General features: G+C 50.7%; 1 non-coding gene across 1 annotated transcript; it reads right to left on the bottom strand.

The window, feature by feature from the left end:
- Window positions 1-5,177: 5,177 nt before the first annotated feature.
- trnal-caa lies at window positions 5,178-5,296 on the bottom strand. Its single transcript has 2 exons — window positions 5,259-5,296; window positions 5,178-5,223 (listed from the first exon to the last, which is right to left on the bottom strand). It is a non-coding gene; the product is annotated as a tRNA-Leu (tRNA).
- Window positions 5,297-13,909: the final 8,613 nt, after the last annotated feature.

Genomic DNA, 13,909 nt, shown 5'->3' with positions numbered 1-13,909 from the left:
ACTGCGTTGATGTAAGCCTCAAAACAAGCTAGCCAGTGATTAAAGTTCTTTCTGGCGTCGAGCGAGTGCGGATCCAGCTGCAGGGGTGGTAGATATAGGACAGATATCAGAGGCAGTTTCTTTACTCAGAGAGTAGTAGGGGTGTGGAACGCCCTGCCTAGAACAGTAGTAGACGCGCCAAATTTAAGGGCATTTAAGTGGTCACTGGATAGACATATGGATGAAAATGGAATAGTGTAGGTCAGATAGGCTTCAGATGGTTTCACAGGTCGGCGCAACATCGAGGGCCGAAGGGCCCGTACTGCGCTGTAATGTTCTATGTTCTATGTTCTATGGTTTGATTCTGATATCCATCTCTTAGAAAATCTGACTGTAATAAATTGATGCACGATCAATTGCACAAAAGACTCAGATTGGTACAACTGTGGCTTTATTGCAGTCAGATGCGTGGCCTCCTACTGCAGCTGGCGAAATGGCAGATCAGAGGAGGAAGGCAGCACGGTGGCGCAGTGGGTTAGCCCTGTTGCCTCACGGCGCCGAGGTCCCAGGTTTGATCCCGGCTCTGGGTCACTGTCTGTATGGAGTTTGCACATTCTCCCCGTGTTTGCGTGGGTTTCGCCCCCACAACCCCAAAAGATGTGCAGGCTAGGTGGATTGGCCACGCTAAATTGCGCCTTAATTGGAAAAAAAAATGAATTGGTACTCTAAATTTATTTTTAAAAAAGATCAGAGGAGGACACGCATATTTATACGGCTCCTTGTGGGCGGAGCTAGCCGGCAGGGGCTACCGGCGAACCCGTAGTACAGGTCCTACCTTACATCCCCTAATACAGGTGCACACAGTGGTTCACCACACTAATTAAATAAAACAGTGTTGGATCAGCTCCTGTGTCAGACGTCTGTTTCTAGCTTCACTGCATCCAGTTGCAGTCAACGTTGAACCAACCTGCCTAACACATCAGTACCTTTACATGACACCGCCTCCAGCTGCTTCCACGCCGCACCCAACCTCCCCCCCACCCATCCGCCACTTCTTAATCATAGCTATATTGGTTGCCCAGTAGTAGTTGTGAAAGTTCGGCAGCAGCCAACCCCCCCCCCCCCCCCCCCCCCCCCTCCGACTGCGCTCCAACAGCGATCTCCTTACTTGTGGGGTCTTATTCGGCCACACAAAGCCCGTAATGATCCTACTCACCCGCTTTAAAAAGGCCTTAGGGATGAAGTTGGGGAGGCACGGCAAGACAAACAAAAATCTGGGGAGGACAGTCATTTTCACGGTCTGCACCCTCCCTGCCAGTGACAGCGGGAGCATGTCCCACCTTTTAAAGTCCCCTTCCATTTGCTCCACCAACCGGATCAGGTTGAGCCTGTGCAGGGCATCCCATTTCCTGGCCACCTGTATACCCAGGTAACGAAAACTTTTCTCTACCATCCTGAGCGGCAGCTCTTTCAGTCTCTCCTCCTGCCCCTTGGCCTGGATCACAAACAACTCACTCTTTCCCATGTTCAGTTTGTACCCTGAAAAACTACCAAAATCCCTCAGGATCCACAAAACCTCCCTCATCCCCTCCACAGGGTCCGAAATGTACAGGAGCAAATCATCCGCGTATAGTGAGACCTGATGTTCCACCCCCCCCCCCCCCCCCCCCCCCCCCCGAACCAGTCCCCGCCTGTTCCTCGAGGCTCTCAGTGCCATAGCTAGTGGTTCTATAGCTAGGGCAAATAGTAACGGGGAGAGGGGACACCCCTGCCTCGTTCCCCGATGAAGCTCGAAGTACCCCGACCTCAACCGGTTTGTACATACACTTGCTACAGGCGCCTGGTACAGCAATTTCACCCAGCCAATAAAGCCCTCACCAAACCTGAACCTCCCCAGCGTTTCCCACAGGTACTCCCACTCCACCCGGTCAAAGGCTTTCTCTGCGTCCGTCGCTGTTACCACCTCCGCCTCCCCTCCCTCTGAGGGCATCATAATAATATTCAAACGTCTCCGGACATTGGTATTGAGTTGTCTGCCTTCAACAAACCCAGTCTGGTCTTCCTCTATCACCCTGGGACGCAATCCTCAATTCATGTGGCCAGAATCTTAGCTAGCAATTTGGCATCCACGTTTAAAAGCAAAATCGGCCTGTATGACCCGCAATGTTCCGGGTCCTTCCCTCGTTTAAGAATGAGTGAGATCAAAGCCTGTGACATTGTTGGGGGGAGGGTTCCTTTCTCTCTAGCCTCATTGAAGGTCCTCATCAAAGAACAAAGAACAAAGAAAATTACAGCACAGGAACAGGCCCTTCGGCCCTCCCAGCCTGCGCCGATCCAGATCCTTTATCTAAACCTGACTCCTATTTTCCAAGGTCTACTTCCCTCTGTTGCCGCCCATTCATATACCTGTCCAGATGCATCTTAAATGATGCTATCGTACCCGCCTCTACCACCTCCGCTGGTAAAGCGTTCCAGGCACCCACCACCCTCTGCGTAAAAAAACTTTCCATGCACATCTCCCTTAAACTTTCCCCCTCTCACCTTGAAATTGTGACCCCTTGTAACTGACACCCCCACTCTTGGAAAAAGCTTGTTGCTATCCACCCTGTCCATACCTCTCATAATTTTGTATACCTCAATCAGGCCCCCCCTCAACCTCCGTCTTTCCAACGAAAACAATCCTAATCTACTCAACCTTTCTTCATAGCTAGCCCCCTCCATACCAGGCAACATCCTGGTGAACCTCCTCTGCACCCTCTCCAAAGCATCCACATCCTTCTGGTAATGTGGCGACCAGAACTGCACGCAGTATTCCAAATGTGGCCTAACCAAAGTCCTATACAACTGTAACAATACCCCGTCCGATGAAGGCAAGCATGCTGTATGCCTTCTTGACCACTCTATCAACCTGCATTGCCACCTTCAGGGTACAATGGACCTGAACTCCCAGATCTCTCTGTACATCAATTTTCCCCAGGACTCTTCCATTGACCTTATAGTCCGCTCTTAAATTTGATCTTCCAAAATGCATCACCTCGCATTTGTCTGGATTGAACTCCATCTGCCATTTCTCTGCCCAACTCTCCAATCTATCTATATTTTGTTGTATTCTCTGACAGTCCTCCTCGCTATCTGCAACTCCACCAATCTTAGTATCATCTGCAAACTTGCTAATCAGACCACCTATACCTTCCTCCAGGTCATTTATATAGATCACAAACAACAGTGGTCCGAGCACGGATCCCTTGTGGAAAACCACTAGTCACCCTTCTCCATTTTGAGACACGCCCTTCCACCACTACTCTCTGTCTCCTGTTGCCCAGCCAGTTCTTTATCCATCTAGCTAGTACACCCTGAACCCCATACAACTTCACTTTTTCCATCAACCTGCCATGGGAAACCTTATCAAACGCCTTACTAAAGTCCATGTATATGACATCTACAGCCCTTCCCTCATCAATTAACTTTGTCACTTCCTCAAAGAATTCTATTAGGTTTGTAAGACATGACCTTCCCTGCACAAAACCATGCTGCCTATCACTGATAAGTCTATTTTCTTCCAGATGTGAATAGAACCTATCCCTCAGTATCTTCTCCAACAGTTTGCCTACCACTGACGTCAAGCTCACAGGTCTGTAATTCCCTGGATTTTCCCTGCTACCCTTCTTAAACAAAGAGACAACATTAGCAATTCACCAGTCCTCCGGGACCTCACCCGTGCTCAAGGATGCTGCAAAGATATCTGTTAAGGCCCCAGCTATTTCGACCCTCGCTTCCCTCAGTAACCTGGGATAGATCACATCCGGTCCTGGGGACTTGTCCACCTTAATGTCTTTTAGAATACCCAAAACTTCCCCTTTCCATATGACAACTTGACCTAGAGTATTTAAACATCCATCCCTAGCCTCAACATCCGTCTTGTCCCTCTCCTTTGTGAATACCGATGCAAAGTACTCATTAAGAATCTCACCCATTTCCTCTGAGTCCACGCATAAATTCCCTCTCTTGTCTTTGAGTGGGCCAATCCTTTCCCTAGTTACCCTCTTGCTCCTTACATACGAATAAAAGGCTTTGGGATTTTCCTTAACCCTGTTAGCCAAAGATATTTCATGACCCCTTTTAGCCCTTTTTATTGCGCGTTTGAGATTCGTCCTACTTTCCCGATATTCCTCCAAAGCTTCATCAGTTTTGAGTCGCCTCGATCTTACATATGCTTCCTTTTTCATCTTAGCTAGTCTCACAATTTCACCCGTCATCCATGGTTCCCTAATCTTGCCATTTCTATCTCTCATTTTCACAGGAACATGTCTGTCCTGCACTCTAATCAACCTTTCCTTAAAAGACTTCCACATTTCAAATGTGGATTTACCCTTAAACAGCTGCTCCCAATCCACATTCCCTAGCTCCTGCCGAATTTTGTTATACTCTGCCTTTCCCCAATTTAGTACTCTTCCTTTCGGACCCCTCTTGTCCTTGTCCATGAGTATTCTAAAACTTACGGAATTGTGATCGCTATTCCCAAAGTAATCACCGACTGAAACATCAACCACCTGGCCGGGATCATTCCCCAATACCAGGTCCAGTATGGCCCCTTCTCGAGTTGGACTATTTACATACTGCTCTAAAAAAACTCTCCTGGATGCTCCTTACAAACTCTGCTCCATCTACGCCTCCAACACTACACAATTCCCATTCAATGTTGGGGAAGTTAAAATCTCCCATCACAACCACCCTATTGCTCCTACATTTTTCTATAATCTGTCTGCATATTTGTACCTCTACTTCATGCTCACTTTTGGGAGGCCTGTAGTAAAGTCCCAACAATGTTACTGCACCCTTCCTATTTCTCAGCTCCACCCATATTGCCTCAGTGCTCGAATCCTCCATAGTGTCCTCCTTAATCACAGCTGTGATATCATCTCTGACGAGTAATGCAACTCCTCCACCCCTTCTACCTCCCTCTCTATCCCTCCTGAAGCATCTATACCCTGGGATATTCAGTTGCCAGTCCTGCCCTTCCCTCAACCAAGTCTCAGTAATACCAATAACATCATATTCCCAGGTACTGATCCAAGCCCTAAGTTCATCTGCCTTACCTGCTACACTTCTCGCATTAAAACAAATGCACCTCAGACCACCTGTCCCTTTGCGTTCATCATCTCTTCCCTGTCGACTCTTCCCCTTATGTAAAAGGACAATGTCAGGAGTGGGCTTTGAACCCACGCCCCTAGAAAGGGACCAGAAATCACCCGGCTTAAACAAGGCAAGGAAACACACTCCTTGAGTCTGGCGCCTTAGATCACTTGGCCATCCTGACAAGGATGGGCTCAATATTTCCGAAAATTTCTGATAGAATTCTACCTGGTAACCATCCGGCCCCGGGGCTTTACCCAATTGCATGCCCCCTATACCCTTGACAATCTCCTCCAATTCAATCGGGGTCCCCAGCCCCTCCACCAGGTCCTCTTCCACATTTGGAAACCTCAACTGGTCCAAAAACTGTCTCATCCCTTCCACTCCCCCGTCGGGGGCTCCGACTCGTATAGCTTACTATAGAACTCCTTAAAGACTCCGTTAACCCCCTGGATCCAAGACCGTGTTACCCTCCTTATTCTTTACTCCCCCGATTTCCCTGGCGGCCTCCCTCTTTCGCAGTTGGTGTGCCAGCATTCTACTCGCTTTCTCCCCGTACTCATGGACTGCCCCCCTTGCCTTCCTCAGCTGTACTACCGCTTTCCCTGTGGTCAGCAGTTCAAACTCCGCCTGCAGACTCCGCCACTCCCTCAGTAGCCCCGCCTCGGGGACCTCCGCGTATCTCCTGTCCACTCGGAGTATCTCCTCCACCAGTCTCTCCCTCTCGGCTCTTTCTCTCTTTTCCCTATGGGATCGAATTGAGATGAGTTCCCATCTGACAACTGCCTTCAGAGCCTCCCAGACCATTGCCGCTGCTACCTCACCCGTATCGTTTGTTTCCAGGTAATCCTGGATGTTCCTGCTAATCCGCCCGCAAACCTCTTCGTCCGCCAGCAGCCCCACATCCAGTCTCCAGAGTGGGTGCTGCCCTCTCTCCTCACTAAGCCGCAGGCCCATCCAGTGCGGGGCATGGTCCGAGACTGTGATTGCTGAGTATTCTGTCCCAGCCACCTTTGGGATTAACGCCCTGCTAAGTCTATGCGGGAATAAACCTTATGAACGTGGGAGAAAAAAGAGAACTCCTTCGCCCTCGGCCGCACGAACCTCCAGGGTCCCACCCCCTCCATCTGCTCCATCAAACCCTTCAGTTCCTTAGCCACTGCCGGTCGCTTCCCTGTCCTGGACTTCGACCGGTCCAGCTCAGGGTCGATGATTCTGGTAAAGTCTCCCCCCATGATCAGGTGGTGTGACTCTAAGTCCGGGATTTTGCCTAGCATGCGTCCCATAAATTCCACATCATCCCAATTCGGAGCATAGACATTCACAAATACCACCCGGACCCCCTCCCATTTTCCACTCACCATTATATACCTGCCCCCCTTATCTGCCACAATTCTACCAGCCTCGAATGCCGCACCCTTACGGATCAGAATTGCTACCCCCTGGTCTTGGAATCCAGCCCTGAATGGAACACCTGGCCTACACATCCCTTTCTCAATCTTGTGTGATCTGCCAGTGTCTCCTGAAGCATTGCTACGTCTGCCTTTAACCCCTCTAGATGCGCGAACATGCGCGCTCTTTTGACCCGCCCATTTAAACCCCTCACATTCCACGTAATCAGCCTGGATGGGGGCTAACCCCCCCCCCCCCCCGGCTGACTAGCCATCACCCTTTCTTGGCCACCCTTGAGCCCGTGCCCTTCGCTTCCTCGAGCGCCCCCACAGGGAGCCACCGCCCCCGACCCTCAATTGGTACCCCGAAATTGATACCTTCGCTGTCAGCAAAGCAGCATCCCCCCTCCCCTCCTCGCCCCAACAGCTCCACGACCCAAAAACCCCCGCCAAGCACCAGCTGGGCACTTGCTCACCCCCCACTACGCTCCCGAGAGTCAGCTGACCCATGCTGACACCGGCAGCTCCCGCCCCTGCCACCAATCAGACTGTCGCCTCATTGTCCGGACCCCTCTCCCAACGTGAATAAACCAATTAAACTACCTCTCCAGCCCCAGTGAGTAAATAGTAATACAAAACGAAAAATAAACAGAAGGCACTAACATTGCCCCGTGAGGAGACACTTGTTGAGCCAAGGCTCCAACTTCCCCCCCTCCCCCCCCACCGTATCTCAACTTTGCCGAAAACACTGCACCCTCCAGCCACCACCACAGCCCTTACACGCACCCAACATTGTATACAATCGTATATTAGAAACGGTACCGTGTTACCCAGCCCCACCGCCGCATTCCACCAAAACTTAACTGTCCTCTAATTCGAGTCCAGCTTTTCTTGTTTGATGAATGACCACACCCCATCCAGCGTCTCAAAATAGTGATGCCGTTCCTTGTACGTGACCCATAGCCTCGCTGGGTGTAGCATCCCAAATTCACGCCCTTGCTGAAGAGGGTCGCCGTCACCCAGTTGAATCCAGCACGCCTCTTGGCCAGCTCCGCACCCAGGTCCTGGTAGATGCGTATCACGCTGTTCTCCCACCTGCTGCTCTGTTCTTTTTTTGCCCACCGCAAGACAGGTTCATTGTCCGAGAAGCGATGAAATCTCACCACCATGGCCCTCGGTGGTTCATTCGCCTTGGGCTTCCTTGCGAGGGCTCTGTGCGCCTTGCCCAGCTCCAGGGGTTGAAGGAATACCCCCGTCCCTATCAGCGTCTCCAGCATCTTGGACACAAATGCTCCCACATCCGACCCCTCCACACCTTTGGGATGGCCCACAATTCTCAAGTTCTGTCTCCTGGACCTGTTTTCTAGCTCCTCCAGCCTCTCCTGCCACTTCTTGTGGAGGTCATCCTGCGCCTCCACCTTCAGGGCCAATACGACCAACTCGTCCTCATGGTCGGACAGCTTCTTCTCCATCTCCTTAATCGCTTTCCCTTGTGTCGCCTGTGTTCCGATCATTTGATCTATTGATGCCTTCATCGGGGCCAGTATGTCCTTTTTAAGATCAGCAAAGCAGCCCCTAAGGAACTCCTGTTACTCCTGTGCCCACTGCGCCCATGGACCCTGGTGGAACCATCAATTCACTAGACACGTGCTTTAAGATATGAACAGTGGTTTTAATCTACTTACTACAGAGCCAGCCTGTTACCTGTTGAACTCTCGATGAACTGCAGGCTGGCTCTGGACAAGGATATTTATACAGCAGTCCAGGGGAGGAGTCGTGGATGGAGCCAAGGGTGGAGCCCTGTACAAACTCCTCAGCATTCCCAGAGCTACTCCCCCTAGTGGTCGGATAACGCTACTGCACTTACAATGGTATTGGTAAATACAGTGTGAATTACTAAGTTACATTCACCACACACCCTGGTCTATACCGGCCGCCATGCCGTGCCTCGGCGCCCGCTCCCCACGCTGCTGTCTGCTGGGACTTAAACACCTCACCTGGCCACTCCTGGTCCAGCTATCCATACAACAGAGAGGGAATCCTTTTGGCAGTGTTCGCTTCACCAATCTGCCCCAAAAGGTCTGTGAAAACTCCTGAAAAAGGTCAGAGAGTCCATTCCAGGCGGGAGCTGCCGAATGCGCGACCTACTCCTCCATGGCCGCCACAGGAAGTCTCGTCACCGCTTCTTCAATGGCCTTGGCGAGATCTTTTCACAGTTGCTCCCTCTGCTGCTGGAATTCAGCTTTAATAAAGGCCCTCAAGTCAGCTTGAAGCCTTTAAGCTTGCCCCTCCCCCGCCTGAATGCTGGAAGAGGCTTTTGTCTTTGCTGCAGCTCCATCCAAATTTTTCACTGTTTCTGCCGGGTCTGGTAACCAAGAAACATACCATTCCTGGGGGAAAGTACTCCCCCAACATTCACCTACATCTTTTCATCAAAATTCCACCCCGTATTGATTAAAAAAGAGCTCTTTTCTGTAACCTTGGGCAGGAGCTGCCTTGTGTGTGACCACTTACTCCATGGTCCACACCGGAAGCCCTGCTCAGGAGCATTGTCAGCATGTAACCTTATCCCAGACTTGCCTCAGCCGTCTGTCTCTGTCCAGTGTATTTGACTTCCCATCAGGCGTGTCTGTGGTTCTGACTGTGGCTTTAATTTAAAGTGTCAATTCTGGATCGGGCCTAAAATTCACGTCGTTCGCCATTTTACCACAATGTGGCCAAGACAGGTTGAGTGTCAATCTGAAAAACTGTTCCAAACACTCCAATGGCTGGTGGTAAGAACGGAAGAGACTCCTGGTCAGCCACACTTGATGGGTAGTGGTACCCCCCAAGCTATCAGCCTCTAGCGACAGACTGACAATCTGTTCCAGGAATACCTAGTTATGGGCACAGACGAAAGTTTGTCTTAACATGCCACTAGGTGTGGGAAGAGAATTGAAATTAGAATACTGCTCGGTGTAGCCTATAGGCCACCAACTGGTGGAGGAACAGGTTTGCAAGGAAATTACACAAAGGAGCCAGAATTATTGAGTAGTTATAATGGGGGCCTTTAATTACCTGAATATAGACCAAGATAGTAATGTAGAGGGCAGAGAGGAGAAAGTGGGTTTGTTCAGGAAAAGAAACTGCATGGAGGCAGGGAGCATGGCTGAGGTATTAAACTAATACTTTACCAAGGAAGATGGTCAGGATGGTGATACACAGATCATGGCGAAAAAGTAGGTTATTCAGAACCCTGAAGGGTTTAAAATTGATAAAGAGGAGGAATTGGATAGGCTGATAGGCTGTTGATGGAGATACCAGGATCTGAGGAGATGCACCTGATATACTGTATTCTGTCATTTAGCTGAAAAGGACTCAGATGTGGTGAGTCGAAAGGATGTTGTGGGTGTCACGGTAGCACAGTAGTAGCACAGTGGTTAGCACTGCTGCCTCACAGCTCCAGAGACCCTGGTTCATTTCCAGTCTTGGGTGACTGCCTGTGTGGAGTCTGTACTTTCTCCCCGTGTCTGCATGGGTTTCCTCCGGGTGCTCTGGTTTCCTCCCACAGTCCAAAGACAGGTTAAGTAGATTGGCCATGCTAAATTGTCCCTTCGTATCCAAAGGTTAGGTAGGGTTACTGGGTTACAGGGACAGGGTGGAGGCATGGGCTTAGGTAGATTGCTCTTTCAAGGTGTAGACTCGATGGGCTGAATGTCCTCCTTCTGCATTGTAAATTCTATGATTCGAAACATGAATTTTTAAAATGTAATTTTTACGAGATGTGAGCTTCGCTGGCTAGATCAGCATTTGCTTCCCATTCCTAAATGCCCTTGAAGATGGTGGTGAGCTGCCTTCTTGAACCGCTGCAGTCCATGAGGTATAGGTACATCTACAGTGCTGTTAGGTAAGGAGTTACAGGGTTTTGACCCAGCGACAGTGAAGGAACGACGATATATTTCCAAGTCAGGATGGTGAGTGACTTGGAGGGGAACCTCCAAGTGGTGGTGTTACTGGTATCTGCTGCCCTTGTCCTTCTAGATGGTAGTGATCGTGGGTTTGGAAGGTGCTGCCTAAGGATCCTTGGTGAGTTCCTGCAGTGCATCTTGTAGATAGTATAGATGGCTGCTGCTGTGCATCGGTGGTGGAGAGAGTGAATATTTGTGGATGGGATGCCAATCAAGCGGGCTGCTTTTCCCTGGAAGATGTTGAGCTTCTTGAGTGTTGTTGGAGCTGCAGTCATCCAGGCAAATGCAGACTATTCCATCACACCCCTAACTTGTGCCTAGTAGATGGTGGACAGGCTTCGGGGAGTCATGAGGTGAGCTATTCACAGCAGGATTCCTAGCCGCTGACCTGCTCTTGTAGCCACTGTATGTATATAGCTAGTCCAATTCAGTTTCTGATCAATGGCAATTCCCAAGATGTTGATAATGCGGAATTCTGCGATGGTAATGCCATTACATGTCAAAGGTTGATGGATTGATTCTCTCTTATTGGAGATGGTCATTGCCTGGCAATGGTGTGGTATGAATGTTACTTGCCACTTGTCAACCCAAGCCTGGATATTGTCCAGGCTTGCTTCAGCATCTGAGGAGTCAAGAATGAGATTGAACATTGTACAATCGTCAGCAAACATCCCCACTTCTGACCTTATGATGGAAGGAAGGTCATTGATGAAGCAGCTGAGATGGTCGGGCGCAGAACACCACTGATAAAGTATTGATTTATTCATAGTTTTATTCATATAGGTGCTAGTTGAATGCATTTAGCGAGGAGTAAAATTATTAAAAGTGTCTTGACTGTGGGAATCCAATTATTGTTTCACATAATGAATTAACCATTGTATGCAGCACTACAAAGGTATTGTTCTCAGTCTAATCAACTAATCAGTTACAGCAAGGTCTCCGCCAAGCTGCATAACATGGAACGCGTGAGAAATATATCCAGTAATTTTCCTCAGACTGCGCTCGCAGACGCTAAGCTAGTTTTGATAGGCACCAGTCAATCTAATAATCTTTTATTGTCACAAGTATGAAGTTACTGTGAACACATTCTGGCACCTGTTTGGGTAAGCTGGTATGGGAATTGAACCCGCGCTGCTGGCCTTGGTCTGCATCACAAACCACCTATAAAGACCATTGAGCTAAACCAGCCCAAATCTTAAGTAATGTCCAATGTTTGATTCATAAATCATCTTCGAAGTAATAGGCATTTATTTGAACAAACCAGCTGAGAATTAGAAGCCAATGAAAGTAAATGAGGGATTAAACCAGAGATAAGTATTCCCTTAAAAGTAGGACCCTGTGGTCAAGGTCTTTGTTCCTGAATTCTTGAATCATCATCTGTTTGTTTGTGTTTAAAGTGATTTATTTGTGCCTTATGCTATTTGTCACGTGCTTGACTTTTTAATGTATTGTTTGATATTTTGTTTCTACCCGGGCAGTATGCATGATGCCTTTATCCTGGCACATGACGATTCCTGACATGTTTGTGCCGCCCCTCCGACTGGGGAGTTGGCTCCTGGGCAATGGGTTATCCAATGCGTTTGTGACTGATGAATGCCTATCCGGAGGCCACAGTCTCACACTGAGACCCACTATAATGACACCAATGCAGCGACCAGGGGCATGATCGAGGCGGTGCTTTGGCCGCCTGAAGATGCGGTTCAGATGCTGGACTGCTCTGGAGGGGCCCTCCAGTATAATGATGAGACAATCGCCCGCATCGTGGTGGCCTGCTGTGTCCTCCACATCGTGCAGCAGAAAGGCAACATGCTGAGGAGGAGGATGAACACCAGGCTTCGTCTGATGAGGAAAATGCAGGGGAGGGGATGGCAAGGATGGACATAATATGGGGCCCAGGCAGACACAGGTGGCCGCATGACATGTGTGCCAGTACCAATGTGCATGGGATGCTCTGATCATCTCCAGGTTCACCGACTGGGCGGGGGGGGGGGGGGGGGGGGGGGGAACTGGCCAGAGGCATGGACATGGCAATCCACCCCCACATTCCCTGCCCACAGCCCCCAGCCTGCAACCTCTGTGAAACATACCTGCTGCAGTACAGGGTGCGGGCCCTGGGTTGGCAGTAACACCTGGTCTGGTCCATTATGGATGATGAAAACTCGCTCTGCGATGAGCCCTGGTGTTCCAGATCGTAGGACAAAGTCTGACTCCTGCCCACAGTAGCACTTCCCACTGTCCACCTGAGTGATCCCTGCATGCGAGCTGATCATTCCATCACTCGGTGCCATCGGATCCCTGGGATGACACTGCTGCGGTTGATCGAGGTGGAGGGTGAGGAGCCCAGCCAACCCACAACACCTGCCTATTCTTGTCCCTCCCCCGGCCAGCCCAGATCAGCCCACCCACCTGACAGAGCATCGAGACAGGTTGTAACAGCGTGAACAGGTGTTTAATGTGCACAAATATTTACAGGTATGGGCCCTGGCCACTATCACTATATTGTGCCCTACACCCATGCCGACTTAACTGGTGTCTACCTTTTTGGCCTTATGGGCCCTAATGCTACGTTATGGTGGGTCCCCAGATTGGACATCGGGAGTGGAGGTGGCCTGCTGATTCCCTGCGACATGGGTCCTTGATGGCAACCGTCTTCTGGGGTGACCGTGCCCGGCTGGGCAGGTATCTCAGGTGGCACGGAACTGCCCTGGTTTGCCCACTGTCCACCAGATGCACTGGGGGCGGGGGAGTCTGAGGTGCTGCAATGTTCCGGCACCTCCCCTGCGGGAGTCCCCGGCACGGGCCCCATTATCTCCTCCTCACTCGGGATGCCCAATGGCCCCAGGCTACTCCATGGGACAGGGGTGTATGCGGAGCAAGCCCCTGAGTCTCCCCCGACACATAGCGCTGCCAGTCCTGGAGACCCGCTCTGGTTTCGACCAGGGTCTGCATGCTTGTGGCCATGGAGCACAGAGAGTAGACCATCACCGTCTGGGACTGCGCTACATCACCCACTGACTGTGCCACCACCTTCTGGGCCTGTGTCACACCAGCCAGTGTTTGCGCCATATCCCTCTGGGACTGGGCCACCTCCTTTGTGTCTGCACCACATCGGCCTGGGCAATGCTGCCATGGCCTGCTGTGACTGAGCCATGCTCAGCAGCGCCGCTGCAATTTCCCAGTGTCTCATGGCTGCCATGAGGTGGCAACCCTGTCCTGGGCCTCAGCCAGCGCCTGCACAGAATGCCCCTTGGGCATTCTGATCCGCAGCCAAACCCTTCGCCTCCAATGCCTGCACCGCAGATGCCACCTGGGCTTTGTTGGCCTGGGTGGCGCCACCTCCTGCTGTGCTGCATGCAGTTGGACCTCTCCAACTGTGCCTGCAGATACTGGACGTTCACTGACATCCCCTCCGGTAGTCCCTGGGTCTGTGGCTGCATCTCCACTATCGTTGGGACTGTT

The sequence above is a fragment of the Scyliorhinus canicula genome, chromosome 1 (assembly GCF_902713615.1).
Source record: "Scyliorhinus canicula chromosome 1, sScyCan1.1, whole genome shotgun sequence".
Lineage (NCBI taxonomy): Eukaryota > Metazoa > Chordata > Chondrichthyes > Carcharhiniformes > Scyliorhinidae > Scyliorhinus > Scyliorhinus canicula.
The sequence above is the reverse complement of the archived record's forward strand: the minus strand, read 5'-3'. Positions and strand labels throughout refer to the sequence as shown.